Source organism: Portunus trituberculatus, chromosome 50, assembly GCF_017591435.1.
Source record: "Portunus trituberculatus isolate SZX2019 chromosome 50, ASM1759143v1, whole genome shotgun sequence".
In the NCBI taxonomy this organism is placed as follows: Eukaryota; Metazoa; Arthropoda; class Malacostraca; order Decapoda; family Portunidae; genus Portunus; species Portunus trituberculatus.
In genome coordinates this window covers 3,769,198-3,783,254 of record NC_059304.1, presented here as the reverse complement: position 1 = coordinate 3,783,254, position 14,057 = coordinate 3,769,198, and the positions used below count along the sequence as shown (strand labels likewise).

The 14,057-nt window shown below is 40.7% G+C and overlaps 1 protein-coding gene across 3 annotated transcripts in view; it reads right to left on the bottom strand.

Annotated features, from left to right (window-relative positions):
• Positions 1-7,413: 7,413 nt before the first annotated feature.
• LOC123500035 overlaps positions 7,414-14,057 on the bottom strand; it is a 58,488-nt gene continuing 51,844 nt past the window's right edge. For all 3 annotated transcript variants that reach the window (XM_045248652.1, XM_045248657.1, XM_045248653.1), the window contains one exon: positions 7,414-7,512. The gene's annotated coding sequence lies outside the window, so the exon portion shown is untranslated. The remainder of the gene's footprint in view (positions 7,513-14,057) is intronic.

The window sequence follows — 14,057 nt, the reverse complement described above, 5'->3', positions numbered from 1 at the left end:
AATATAAAAAAAAGTCCCACTTGAGTGCTGGCTCTCTAAAAAGTGATAAAGCGTCAGCCAAAATTGGGGAGCAAATGCCTCGATACCTCCCTCTTGAAAGAAGACAAGTTATAGGAAGTCAGAAATACAGATGCAGGGAGAGAGTTCCAGAGTTTACCAGTGAAAGGGATAAATTATTGAGAGTACTGATTAACTCTTGCGTTAGAGAGTTGGACAGAATAGGGATGAGAGGAAGAAGAAAGCCTTGTGCAATGAGACCGCAGGAGGACGGGAGGCATGCAGTTAGCAAGATCAGTAGAGCAATTAGCATGAAAATAGCGATAAAAGATAGAAAGAGATGCAACATTTCGGCGGTGAGAAAGAGGCTGAAGACAGTTAGTCAGAGGAGGAGAGTTGATGAGTCGAAAAGCTTTTGATTCCACCCTATCTAGTAAAACTGTGTGACTGGAACCCCCCCAAACATGCGGAGTACTCCATACAGGGACGGATAAGGCCCTTATACAGAGTAAGCAGTTGGAGGGTGAGAAAAGCTGGCAGAGATGCCTCAGAACACCTAACTTCATAGAAGCTGTTTTAGCAAGAGATGAGATGTGAAGTTTCCAGTTAAGATTGTGAGCAAAGGACAGACCGAGGATATTCATTGTGGAAGAGGGAGACAGTTGAGTGTCATTGAAGAAGAGGGATAGTTGTCTGGAAGGTTGTGTCGAGTTGATAGATGGAGGAATTGAGTTTTGAGGCATTGAAAACTACTAGATTTTCTCTGCCCCAATCGGAAATCTTAGAAAGATCGGAAGTCAGGCGTTCTGTGGCGTCCCTGCGTGATCTGTTGACTTCCTGAAGGGTTGGTCGTCTCTGAAAGGACGTGGAAAGATGTAGGGTGGTATCATCAGCGTAGGAGTGGATAGGGCAAGAAGTTTGGTTAAGAAGGTCATTAATGAATAATAGAAAGAGAGTGGGTGACAGGACAGAACCCTGAGGAACACCACTATTAATAGATTTAGGAAAACATTGGCCGTCTACCACAGCAGCAATAGAGCGGTCGGAAAGGAAACTTGAGATAAAGTTGCAGAGAGAAGGATAGAAGCCGTAGGAGGGCAGTTTTGAAATCAAAGCTTTATGCCAGACTCTATCAAAAGCTTTTGATATGTCTAATGCTACAGCAAAAGTTTCACCGAAATCTCTAAAAGAGGATGACCAAGACTCGGTAAGGAAAGCCAGAAGATCACCAGTAGTGCAACCTTGACGGAAGCCATACTGGCGATCAGACAGAAGATTGTGAAGTGACAGATGTTTGAGAATCTTCCTATTCAGGATAGATTCAAAAACTTTAGACAAGCAAGAGATTAAAGCTATAGGGCGGTAGTTTGAAGGATTGGAAGGGTAACCGTTTTTAGGAACAGGCTAAATGTAGGCATACTAATAAAATTGCATAGTCTGAGCCCATAAAGTAGAGAAATAACTAACCAAAATCTAACCCCCCCCCCCCCCCGTGGACACCGCACCACCAAAACACAAGCGACCCGCACTGTGCATGACGTCATAATCAGCTGGCGGTTCCAACAATGTTGGAATGCGCTAACCTTGTCTGTACCTAAATCGTGGCCATCTGAGTCACTTTCATAGGCGTACCTGCTGGTGCACAAATCTGTTCACTGGCAAAGCTTTGCCTTTTATTCCTGTGGATGGTTGCAGTGAAAGGCTGTGCCTTTGTGAATACTCACTCGTTCAGGAGAGTTTCAACCTGATCTTGGCCATCTTGAAAAGCAGTGTTGAAGTGTTGTACTAGCTGTGGAGAAGCAACCAGACCAGACTGCAGTGACCTCAGTGAAGGGGATGACTTACCAAATGGCTCAGTGCTAAATTCTTTCATGCAGTGCTGTAGATCCTGAACTGCTTGCTCATCCTTCTTCATCCTCGCTGGCTGATACTCAACATGTTTCCTGTTGCGACGCTCACATTTGACATTCCGCTTCAATGCAGCCTTCACTCTGGCCACGTTCTTTACATTCCTTATTGTAGAGAACAGTTGCTTCTCGTTTTGCAAAAGGCAAAGCCATCCTTGTTTCAACTTAAGAGTTCAAATTCATAGTTGTTTCGATCCAGAGGTCAAGTGGCTGACAGGAGTAGGGTAGATCTGTCATAGACTGGGCAAGGTGATTGTTGAAGAATTCCCTTCGCTCATTTGACAGAGAAGACAACATTGCCCAGTAATCTGGCAGCCACCTTCCATAATCATGGTTGTTGTGTGCCATCAGTCCAGGCAACATGTTGTATGTTGAGGATATGTACTCTGATCCATTTCTGGCATGGCACCCCTCTCCATGTGATCACTGGCAGTGACCATACGTCAGGGTTCTATGGCCATGGAAAGAAGGTGATGGAGAGGGTGATCTCTGATCTCGAGGCAAGAGAGCTCCTGGGACGAATTGGTGAAAGCATTGACTTGGAGGATAGTATCAGAGCTGATATGAAGACCTTTGTACTGTCCTGTATCTATGGTGAAAGTGCAGATGCTACTTACGGGCAGGCAAGGGCTTCCAAGTGGCAAAAAATGAAGAAGAGTACAATCCGTCTCCCACCTGATGACGACTCCTTGAATCCTCATGTTGAAAGGACAAACTATATCACATATTGCCAACTACACTACAACTTGTTTGACCATCCATCCTCTATTGGTCATGGCTGGGAACTTGTGAATGAAAAATGCCGACCAGTGTGCTACACACAACCCCCTTGCCCCAACAGCTCATGCTTCCTGACTCCTCAGAGGAAAGTGAATCTGACAGTGAGATGAGTGAGTCTGGAGATTCAACTGATTCAGAAGTATAGAAGTCCCATAATTGACGTAGAACAATTGATTCAGTGGTGTACATTTGCTAATCAATATCAGTTTATTGTTTGACATTTCCTTGTGTTTCAGTGTGTTTCAACCACGATCATTAAACTTGGTTTTGTTGTAAACTGATTTTTGTGTCTTTACTTTTACTTCTATTGTTAATGACATAATTCAGCACAAAAAAAAAACTTTCATTACAGTCTACTATAAAAGGTCTGTAATGACCTAGCAAAATTGACCGTTCGGCGCTCAAAATTGGCGGTCATAGTGAATTTGAATATGAAAAACGGGTCAAATCAGTAAAGTAACATCAGAAATGAATTCCCCATGCCAAAAAAACCCTAGAAAACATATTTTGCACAGCATTCTAAGCCAAACCAGGAAAAAGTTAATTTTTCGAACTGGCGATGGTGGCCATTTTGAATTCAGGGCTCTCAAAAGTTATGCCCACACTTTTGACAGGGGCATGGGGGCTAAATTTTTTATTTAACCCCCCAAAAAGTCAAATCCAATGAGAAACGTACCTCCGCTCTCAATGGTCACGTAACTTCTGAAAATGACCCAACTATAAAGAAAATAGGAGGGGACAGAGAAGGGGCTACTGTCAGTTGCCTCAGACAGCTGTGTTTCGGTGAAGAAAAGATGAGGTTTAGTTGAGGAGAGGTGGTGTTCTACAACATTACTGGGTAATGTTGGTCTTACATCACAAAAATACAGCTTAGCATATTCAGATATGAGAAAGATTACTGTGTACTCTGGTTGACTATCCAAGAGATGAGTAACATTGTGCCTTCCATTTCCCCATGAGCAAAATATTATACATAATGGAAGTGAATGTAGACTATTATTCAACTTTGGTCCATGACTGTTATATCTCTAAGAGAATATGTGCAGCTGGTATGTAAGGTTTTTTTTTCTTAAGTTAAATATGAAAGATATAATACATATTAGTAATAGATAGTTACCAAATGATCCATTGCATTACGAGAAATGTGTGTAGCATTTGCAAGAAATTGGTTTACATTGTTGTATCTGTATGATTTCCAGTATGGTCTTAAAGGAGGAAAGCTGGTGAAGGACAAGCTAGTGGAATTATGTGAGGTACTTGTTGCCCTGCGCAGTGCTTCACTGGACCAGTACCCGCTGACCCCAGCCGGGCAACCTCCAGATGACCGCAGGTTTGCAGAGGTGATTCTGACATCTCACTTGCAAACCATGGGCAGCACAGTGGTGGTGGCAGACTCTCCAAATGCAGCCAATAAGGTGCAAGGCTGTCAAAATTTGTTTCCCATTTTTTATAGTGCATTTCATGACTGATATTTTTTCATTGTATTTTATGAATGGAATTATTTGATTTACATTATCACATCACAGCTGTGTCAAAGACATGGCTCTTGGAGTAATTCTTGGTATTTTTTCCTATAAATATCATCACCTTGTTACCATAATAATAATAATTTCATCACATTTATCTGTAATATATAACTTCAGGTATTATATTGTATTCACGGGAGATTTAGTTTCATGGATTTATTGGATTTACATTACATGTCAACCTCCCATGAATACAATACAATAATTGTGATTGTATTGTATTCATGGGAGATTTACTTTCATGGATTTATTGGATTTACATTATTGTCATGGATTTATTTTATTTACATTATTATGTCAATCTCCTATGAATACAATACAATAATTGAAGTTGAATAACCAATAAGTGTTGTGTAATTACTACTAGTATGGTAACAAGGGAATGATATATAGAGGAAGAAAATTATATCCTTAGATTATTTTTCTAGGGCTTTCACTAAAGAAGGGGAGTTTATATTTATTGAATGAGACAATACAACAAAATAGACAAGCTTTGAAAACTGTTTGCATTTCAACAGGTAATAATGTGGTTGGCACAGTTCTCTGATCCCAGCACCCTTCCAGCCTCCCGATTGTGCCTCTCCTACACACAGTGGCCCTTCCATCCCGGTCTTTTCATACAAGTATGTGTGTGTTCTTGTATGGTCAGGAAAAAAATTTTAAACAGTGTTTGAAGCTAGTTTTGTCTAAAATACCTGACACTGCAGTAACCAGGATACATTTAATATTTGATTATGGCATACAGTTATACAAAAAAGGATAATTATATATATAGTATCTAGACTGGAATATTGTACATTTGTAGCTTGCCTTTAGGAAGCAGAGCTTTTCAGGCAAAGTTAAACTGATACTTATTTTTTGATAATAATGAAAATAATAATAGTAGAAAATAGTTTCTTAGAAAGTATAGTTTCTTAGAAAGTATTGTTAACTTTTAATATTTTAATAATAATAATATTAATAATAATAAAATATAATATATGGTAGAAGCTCGATCGACATGAAACAAATGATGAAGCACAATACATATAATTGATATATGATAATAATAAGTCTAAAAACACACACATAGGTACACATAAGCATATACACATGCATACACATAGAATTTATAACATATACATACATATGTTCACATGCCTGTAATATACACCTACATATCTATATACTAAACATACAGTAAGTCCTCGTTATACAGTACATATGCGTTCCTGAAAACCTTACCGCAAATCAAAATTACCATATACCGAACCCATTATAACATGTAATAGTAGGGGATGTGTTCCAGCATGTCAAAAGTCACCCCTACAAAAATGAAAATACATGAAAATAGTCATATACAGTGCTTACATGAAAATAGTCATATACAGTGCTCGACAAGGAAGTACAAACGGTTAGCGAGAATGAGTGATGAGGAGAATGAACGAGTCATAAATCCATGAACAAAAGCTCACTCCTTACACCTAATATTTTTAATCCATGAACAAAGGCTCACTCCTTACATCTAATACTTTTGTGGTTGGCCTTTACATTGCGATGATCTCACAAAGACGATTTGGAATGGAAGTGGCGTACTTGCCATGCTGTGCAGGGGTTATACTAGCCCAGGATTGGTAAATGGCTGCCTCGAGCTTGGGCACAGAGCTGGTATCTTTACCCTGCACATCTCGTTTAATGTGGTTCCACAGGTTTTTAATTGCATTAATATCAGGACTATTGCCTGGCCAGTCTGCTATGTAAGGTATATGACAGTCTTTAAGCCACTGAGTAACACTACGAGCAGTGTGGGCTGGGGCGTGATCTTGGTGAAAGATGGTAGCACCTGAACTATTAAAAGAATCCTCCAGGTGGTCATTCAAGAGTTCATAATAAACATATTGGTTCATTTTTACATTTTTCGGTAATACAACGAGGCTCCCAAGTCCCCTTCCACTAAAACTTCCCGATACCATGAGAGAATCAGGGTATTTCACTGTTTGCTGAACGTACTGGGGGTCAAGACGGTCACTACCTGCATGCTGATACACATTTCCACCCCTACTGCCAGTCACAGTAAAGGTGGACTCATTGGTTCAGAGAACATCCAGCCACTTGTCAGCATCCCATTGAAGATATTTCTTGCAAAACTTGACCCTACGGCACCTGTGGTTAAGGGTGAGAAGAGGCTTTTTCACTGGGTGGTGGCTTGTGTACCCAAGGTCATGTATGCGGCAGCTAACAGTTCGTACACTAACCTCCCCAAAGAGTCCCGGGTTACTTTCTTTTATTTTTCTGGCAGTAACATGTGGATTATGCTCTAACTGTCTCTTGATAACATTAGTAGCACAATGGGATGTCTTTTTGGGGTACTTTTTCCTTGGTTTGTAACCTGGTGTGTCACAGCCACTTTCCTTCTTAAAAATGGCAACCCACTTGCACACAGACGTCTTGCCAACTCCAACCAGCTAAATTATTTCATTTGTTTGGTGACCGGCTTTATGTAAAGCTATGATCTGGGCTATTGTCTCTAGTGATAAATAATTGTTCTTGCTCATATTAAGGCTAGAATGCACCTCTGTCTGCAAAAACACACTGGCCGCCTAGATGGCATTGTTGGAACACTCGCCAAAAGAAAATTCTCCCCACCAAGGCTAAGAGGTAACGGAGGGATGATTGGTAGCACGTACCATAAACCTTACACTTAGCTCCTCCCACTTGTCCGTTCGTACTGCCTTGGCCATATCATTTAGCCCCTGCTAGGGTCTTTCCATTTTGGACTAGAAAGTACGAATGGTGGCGGCCCTGTTCGTACTTCCTTGTCGAGCACTGTGTATAAAAAAAAATGTAAAGTACTGCACAATAGAAATAAACAGAAAATGTTTCTATTTACCTTTCACTCGCCATGTATTCTATCAGATGATGTCCCTCCCGAAGCTAAGGGACAGTAGGGATTTCAACCCTAACTCCTCTTCCACTGAGTGGTCAGACTACTTCTCTTTCGCTTTGCCTTGTCAACTCCAACAGTGTCTGCAGAACATTTTGGGGCCATTATGGGTGCTTCACTGTGCGTAGTGATAATATCCACAAAAAAAACACACGTAAGGATTTCACTTGTGTTCAATGGGGAACGCGGGAAGAGACTGATTACTGTTGTGACATCATCCACGTCACACTTCCCACGCCACCCCAGCTCTGTGCTCACTGACAGCTGATTTTTTGCGGGACGTTCGGGCACTTTGGCTTGACGCCTGAGGTTTCCTGTTGTTTACGTATCGCTTGTGGACACTGGCATAGCTGGAGTGTTCATCAAACTCTCCACAGTGCTGTAAATAAATAAACTTGCTGAAAAATTGCTCAGTGTTTGGATGCAATAACACGAAAAGAAAAACAGCAGGTTTAGGCATGACATGAGCGGATACCGTATTTGTGAATTTTTCTTACCATAAATCGAATTGAGGGTAGTAATTTCCAAATACTGTAACTGTGAATTTAACGGATAAAAAAGTACCGTATAACGAGGACTTACTGTACGTTCACATGCCTGTAATATACACCTGCATACCTATATACTAAACATACAAGTTGATTAATCTCACTATATATAATTAAAGTATGATGTCAATTATTAGAATATATTAAACCCAGATAAACACTGGTAAGTACATGTACAGTGCTTGTCATGGCATTATGCCGGGTGAGCACCCTGTCATAATGCCGTGACAAAAAAACAATGCATCATACAGGGCAGTCTTTTTCCATCACAGCATTATGCAGGATACTACCCATTAGCATGATGTCACTGCCTCCCAACACACACCACAGTACTGCCTTGGTGCCCATGTGGCTGTTGTGAGAGAAAGTGTTGTGTTGTTCTCTCATTGTGCCATCTTTTGTTTGTGTTTCTAGGCTATACCTTGGTGGCTGTAGGTATAAGGAAGTCATTAATGCCTGTAACTATAGCTCAGATAATAGGGTTTCAGAAAACTGGCTCCAGACAAGAGAAATTGTGACGAATGTTGGTGTGAGTGAGGGATCTGTGAGAAACTGGTTGAAGCATTTCAAGGATGACATTGGTGTCAAGTTACCACCTGCTAATCCTTGGCCTGGCCCATGTCAGATATATATATATATATATATATATATATATATATATATATATATATATATATATATATATATACATATATATACATATATATACAGGAATACTCCACTTAACGAACAGGATAGGAGATGTCAAAGATGTTGGTAGGGCGAAAATTCGTTAAGCGGACGTAGTTTTCCCATAGGAAATGATGGAAATAGGGGGGATGTGTTCTGGGCTGGTCCCCAACGTACCACATGGGTTAGATAAAGAATGATATATTTTTCTATTAGCTTTTTACAAACGTTGCCCCCAAGAAAGGATTGCTAATGAAATACTGCGGTATTTCATTAGTAATTCACTATCACTCAGTGCCACAGAGTCGAGGTTAACCACATGGCATGAGCATATATGAATACTAAGATATGATATCCATTATAGCAGGCAATAGAGGAGTGAAAACATAAATTTAATATCGTGGTGAAAGACAACACGCAAGCTAAAAGGGTCACAAGAAGAAGAAGAAGAAGCGGCCGAGTCGCCGCGAGTCTCCGCCTCATCTCATCTCTGCTTTATTTTTTGGTATTCCATGTAAGATTTCACTTTATGCATTACAAAACAATCCTTTCTTGGGGGCAAGGTTTGTAAAAAGCTAATAGAAATGTTGTTTTGTGAACATAAATACACAAGACAGTAACACCACCTCCAGAGGTGGTGTTCCCAGCAACCTCAGAGCAACCTGATAGCAACCTTGTCATGGAAGCCATTTTGTGGCAGGAGGTTGCTCTGACGTTGTTAAAGAATCTTGGATCCAGCTCCAGGAGCGCTAGAGACAGGCAGGGAGCAAGCCAATATATATATATATATATATATATATATATATATATATATATATATATACAGGCAACCAGGCAACCCCCGCTTAACGAAGGGGTTACGTTCCTAAAATACACTTCGTTAAGCGAACCGATTATAACAAGTTTAACCCCTGATTTAAACTTCCATTAAGAGTAAGCAAAGCAAGAGTGCATCATAGTACAGTAAAAAAAGGTTTAATGAAAGTAAAAATTATGAAGTTAAACATTTAGGTAGTTTAATTTAAGTCATTATAATGTATGTATGTACGTAACTTTATAATGTAGATGATCTTAACTTTATGAAGGGAGGGAGAGTGAAACGGGAAAGACACTAACCGGCAACCTGTGGAATATAAACAAAGTGCGCATCATTGTACTGCATACAAAACTTATGTACCACATTTCCACAAGGCTTTCCATTTTATCCATTGTAGAGTCACGAGTTCAGCTTGCAAGGAAGATACGGTCTCACCAGCCTTCTTAATAGAGTCTGCTGGCTTTGAAAATAGAGACAGTATAATATGGAGTCAAGATAGTGGCCAGCACTGCTATAGTTTTCTGGCCTCTCTCGTGTCTGTGAATAATATCTAGCTTCATTTGGAGAGTAAGAGACTTCCTGGTCTTCTTACGAACACTAGGCCAATTGCAGGGCATTTTGGTGGTAAGTTGAGCTAGGGAAGACAAGCTGCTGCTGACGCTGTTATGTTTTGACTGGGGAGTGAGTGTTGCGCGTGTTGTCCACGAGAGGCTTGATCTTGATCTTTATTCTATAGGGGTCCCAGGATTTTTCCTGAGGCAGGCCTTAGTACCAGCAGCTCCTGGTGTATTCTAAAGCCTGTCAGCTTGCGTGATATGGTGGGGCTTTCAAATTTGGAAAAAAATTAACTGGATAAAACTTCGTTAAAGCGAGTTTGGTGTTCATTAAATGAGCAGATGGTAGTAAAATGAAACCTTCGTTGTGTGAACCTTCGTTAAACGGGGGTTGCCTGTATACACAATCATTTAATGTGCTTTCATTCATTGTTTTATTACCCATTTGGGTTACGTACATGTTTTTTTCTCAATTTATAATGGGTTGGGAGAGAAAATTCCACGTATCCGGATATTTTGCTTATCCGCCAGGGCCTTGGCTGCTATAATCCGTATATATATATATATATATATATATATATATATATATATATATATATATATATATATATATATATATATATATTATCTTTGACAGTTATGGTAGGTGTACTCTCTAGCTGCCTTTTGAACACAGTTAAAGTGTGCTGTATGATCTGAGCTTTAGTTACAAATGTTAATGACTTTCCTTCACCCATAGTCACCAAGGTATAGCCCAGAAACCAAGGGAAACAGACAAAAAGGTGGCACGAATGAGAGAACAACAGCACACTTCCTCTCAACACAACAACCACACAGGCATTGAGGCTGTGTGTTGGAGGGCAGTGACATCATGCTAACGGCTGATACCTGGCATAATGCAGCGATGGATAAAGAATCCCCTGTATGATAGGCCATTGTTTTTCGTTACGGCATTGTGCCAGGGTGCTCACCTCGCATAATGCCATGACGAGCACTGTATGCACACACACAAATGCATACACATAAAAATTCATATTACACATGCAACACATTTACATGTACGTATGCTTACATATATAACATACAGATTAATAGCCAGATATAATAATGTTTCTTAGTTTATTTTGGATCACACAGAGGGAAGGTGTATCTTGAATAATTAGTGGAATAGAGTTTCAGGCAACAGGACCTGAGTATGATATTGAATGTTGAAATTTAGTAAGGCAGTGAGATGGCAGACAGGTTAATATGGTGACAGGCTATCATATACCACTTGATTGGTGTCCATTAACAGCACAATTATTGTAATTTCTTTATGAAATAACATGGTTCCTTCTTCATTTGCTGACCCAAGGGAATAGTCCGGAGCTCAAATGGGGAAGTGAACCTCTCTGCTCAGAAGTTGATCCAGTCCTCCCGGCCACTGACAGTCATTGATGTTAACCGAGGCACAGTCAAGCAGACTGGTCCTCCTGATCTTCATGCTCGTCGCAACTCCTCAGCTTTGCGTCAAGAACTAGTCTCTCTCTGGCACGGGCTCTCAGACGTGTCTGTACCCTCAGAGTAAGTTTTAACTGGAAATTTATACTTTGTATAGTAAGTACTTTGCAAAATTCACTTTTGGTGGTAGGGTGGCCACTGACCACCAAGTGCACACTTGGCAATTTGAATTCAAACTTGGCGGCCGCAAGGCAAACCACGCGGCTCCCTGGTGACGTCAGACCTCTCTCTAAACCTATCAGAACGCAGTGTGAGAGTCCCATTCAGCTATTTTGTATGCGCTACCCTCTGTTCTGCTAGCATGGGAACAAATTTTGCCAATTTACCGTCAACATGGCCTCTATCAGCACAACAGGTGGCATCAGCGGGGGTAAGGACAATGGTGGTGGCAGCAAGGACAAAAGTGGGCGAGGGAAACTGGTGGAAAAATGGGAGGTACAGCCCTTATATCATGTCTTATTAGCTTTATTTATTGTTTACTGGTCTGTTTTGTACATGTGTTCTAATATGTGAAGGCAAAATATTTTATTTAAACTCGAAAGATGGTATTTTAGGGCTCAAAAGAAGGACTTTGGCAATGATCAAAGACTGATTGAGGCATTTTTTAGGCAATTTATATGGTATAAAGAACTCGTGCTTTGCAAAATTCACATTTGGCGTTAGTTTCGCCAGACTAATTAGTTCACCAAGTGCAGGGGCTTACTATACTATGAAGAAACAACTTTTATCAATTATATTTCCTTTAAATTATTTAATTTGGATACTGATTACTGTTGAACCTCGATAACTCAGATTTTGCAAGTCAGACTCAGACCAACCAAGGGACTAAGTCCGAGGTAAACTGCTTTTTTTTTTTTTTACTCAATAGAATATTGACATTATCTAAACTCTAATTCCAACCAAGAAAATTGCATTTTGTTGCAGCTTAAAGTGATGCTAAGCCAAAGTCAGAGTTTATACAGTGGAGACTCAATACTCAAATGTCTAAATACAGGCAACCCCCGCTTAACGAAGCTTCACACAACGAAATTTTGCTACAACAAACATTTCCTCTTACTACCATCTGCTCGTTTACAAACACCAAACTCGGTTCAACCCTTGTGTGGCGGTGATCATTCATGAACGATGGCATCGGTATGTTTCATGCGGCGGTCATCATTCATGTAATCATGATTTTTCGCGCCACTTCTTTAAACTTCCCGTTTTCTTACTCAAGTCGGAGGGCGAGTGTATGTATGTATCAGGCAACACTGTCCACGATCTCTCTCTCTCTCTCTCTCTCTCTCTCTCTCTCTCTCTCTCTCTCTCTCTCTCTCTCTCTCTCTCTCTCTCTCTCTCTCTCTCTCTCTCTCTCTCTCTCTCTCTCTCTCTCTCTCTCTCTCTCTCTCTCCGAAGAGAGAAGCGTCCACTTTCCTCTTCAAAGGCGATATAGTGACTAAAAAATAGCAGCATAATACACAAAGACGACAAGTATGACAAGCTTGCACGAATTTTCCTCGGTAGGCACTACCACCCATATATCATACAGGCGGGCTTTTTTAACATCCGGCGCGAAGGGGTTCAGATCATAATTTTTACTTTCATTAAACCTTTCACTGTACTATGATGCACTCTCGCTTTGTTTACTCTCTATGGAAGTTCAAGTCAGGGGTCAAACTTGTTATAATTGGTTCACTTAACGAAAATTCGCCTTACGATCGTTTTTTTTAAGAACGTAACCCATTCGTTAAGTGGGGGTTGCCTGTGCTCAAACTTGTTATTACTCAAACACCAAAGTTTGATTTAATACACAGATGTAGGTATTGTGTGCAGAAACTATCTTGCACAGTAATTGCAAATAAAAGTCAGGTTGTATATAGCGTGCCTTGAATAGGTAAGCAACATGGTACACGCAAGGCGATAGTCAGTTGTGACGTAGCGTAGCTCCACCCACATCCCCCCCCCTCTCACTCAAATAGGTACACAACATGGTACACGCAAGGCGATGATGGTCAGTTGTGACATAGCGTAGCTCCGCCCACATCCCCCCCTCCCACTCGCTGGGTCCCCGTAGCCCCCCACTTGGCCACTTGCTCACAGCTTGTCGCCTACACCGTCCATGCCTGTTCCCTGCACTGCTAGCTACCTGACACGGAAGTACCAAACGCGGGAGTTTTTGTTACCGATTAACCGCGCTATGTACTGCACCTATGCACTCAAAAAAATAACTGATAGTCGAACGTCCACACACGTGGTTGTAAACTAAGGTTCCCTGGTGTCCCTCCCTTCCCCCTCAACCTGTTGTGACTTGTGCTGCTGCAGTCATCTTAATAACATTCTCCTGCATTCTATCTGTAGTTTTTCATTTATAAACTTACATTAAGTGGGGTGGAGAAGTGTGGCAGTCAGGCATGAGGTGAGGCAAGGGTCTAGGAGAGGGAGATAGCATGCATGACAGAGGGCAGGCAAGGGTTTAAGGTCCAGCTGTCAGCCACAACTGTCTGCACTTAAACATTTGTTTCTTGTTTCTCTTTTCTTGGAGTTTCTGATTCTAATTCTTAACAAATTTATGCCTGTAAAGACGTAATTATTTCTGAAAAATTAGAGAGCTAAATGACGCATGACTTCTCTTTACACCTGGCCACATACTGGGTCACTGAGTGAGACAACACCAAAGGTTGAAATTCGTGATATATCATTCTTTCGTGCGTGAGTCATGCCATGACACAACCGCACGAGACATTTAAAATTGTTTCCTGATGGGAAGGGTATTTAATTATCAAAAAATAAACTATACCATGTGGTAGTTTAGGGTCTGAAGGTTTCAGAGAGAATAATCCCCAAAATAAGTCTTAAA